Here is a 1731-nt window from a genome sequence, read left to right as displayed (position 1 = left end):
GAGTGAGCTGCTCCCAGCAATGCCCTGGCAGTGGGGATTTGGTACCTCCCTGACATCACCCAGCGTGCTGATACTTTCCCACAGCAACCCCATGGTTTCTGCCACCCAGCACAGACTCTGCACCCAGACTTCCACGTTTTCAGTCTGAGAAACCTGCGAGTACCTGTCTGTCTGTCCCTGTCCTTGCAGCCCTGGCTGGACTGTTTCTTGCTGTTTCCCTTCCTGTCCTTGCTGCCTTTGTCCCACCATTACCAAAGCTCTGCTCTGCCCTAAGATGAAACTGGAGTGACAGTGCTGAAAAGCTCATTCCAATCCACAGGGCATTTAGTCTGAGATCTCACCATCCTTCTATTTACTGACTGCTGCCAGGCAGGACTGAGTTCTTCAGAGCCCACAGCTGACCCTCCTCCCAGCAGTGACACGCTCAAGCCAGCACAAAGCAGAGCTCCCAAAAGGGACCTGACAAAAGTCTTCTTGAATCCAGAGGGCATTCCATAAGAATTAGAAGACGTTTTCCTAAAAGAAGAGTTCCATCACTTCTCACTGTGTCTTTTCCTCCTTGGACAGGTCTCCACACTTGACAGCAGCAGATGTCCAACAGCAGCTCCATCAGCCAGTTCCTCCTCCTGCCCTTTGCAGACACACAGGAGCTGCAGCTCCTGCACTTCTGCCTCTTCCAGGGCATCTACCTGGCTGCTCTCCTGGGCAATGGCCTCATCATCATCACCATAGCCTGTGACCACCATCTCCACACCCCCATGTACTTCTTCCTCCTCAACCTCTCTGTTGCTGACCTTGGCTGCATCTCCACCACTGTTCCCAAATCCATGGCCAATTCCTTGTGAGACACCAGGGCCATTTCCTACACAGGATGTGTGGCTCAACTCTTTTTCTTCTTGTTTTTGTTCTCTTTAGAGTTTTCCCTTCTCACTGTCATGGCCTATGACCGCTACGTTGCCATCTGCCACCCCCTGCACTACGGGACCCTCCTGGGCAGCAGAGCTTGTGTCCACATGGCAGCAGCTGCCTGGGGCAGTGGGTTTCTCCATGCTGTGCTGCACACAGCCAATACATTTTCACTGCCCCTCTGCCATGGCAATGCCCTTGACCAGTTCTTCTGTGAAATCCCCCAGATCCTCAAGCTCTCCTGCTCAGATGCCTACCTCAGGGAAACTGGACTCTTTGTGGTCAGTGTCTGTTTAGCTTTTGGGTGTTTTGTGTTCATTGTGGTGTCCTATGTGCAGATCTTCAGGGCTGTGCTGAGGATCCCCTCGCAGCAGGGACGGCACAAAGCCTTTTCCACCTGCCTCCCTCACCTGGCTGTGGTCTCCCTGTTTGTCAGCACTGCTTTGTTTGCCTACCTGAAGCCCCCCTCCTTCTCTTCCCCATTTCTGGACCTGTTAGCGTCATTTCTGTACTCGGTGTTTCCACCAGCAGTGAACCCCCTCATCTACAGCATGAGGAACCAGGAGCTCAAGGATGCCCTGTGGAAACTGATGACTGGATGTTTCTAAGCAGCAAGAAACTGCTCATCTGTTTCTGCTGTCGCTGTCCATGGAACTCACATTAGGACCAATCTCTATTTAGTATTGTTTTTTCCTTCTATGTTGTCCAAGTTGTAATAACATGGTGCCTGTTCATCCCATTCCTAATGCAGTATCCAGCGGTCTTGTATGAATCACGTCCTGTGTAATGATGAGCTGTGCTGCCTTTGCATCATGTTTACCTTGA

The 1731-nt window shown here is 51.6% G+C and overlaps 1 pseudogene across 1 annotated transcript; it reads left to right on the top strand.

Annotated features, from left to right (window-relative positions):
• Positions 1–590: 590 nt before the first annotated feature.
• On the top strand, positions 591–1514 carry LOC311200938 (olfactory receptor 14A16-like; annotated as a pseudogene). Its single transcript has one exon. The product of its transcript is annotated as an olfactory receptor 14A16-like (transcript).
• Positions 1515–1731: the final 217 nt, after the last annotated feature.

This window comes from Gallinula chloropus (assembly GCF_964237585.1).
Source record: "Gallinula chloropus genome assembly, chromosome: 25".
NCBI lineage: Eukaryota > Metazoa > Chordata > Aves > Gruiformes > Rallidae > Gallinula > Gallinula chloropus.
The sequence above is the reverse complement of the archived record's forward strand: the minus strand, read 5'-3'. Positions and strand labels throughout refer to the sequence as shown.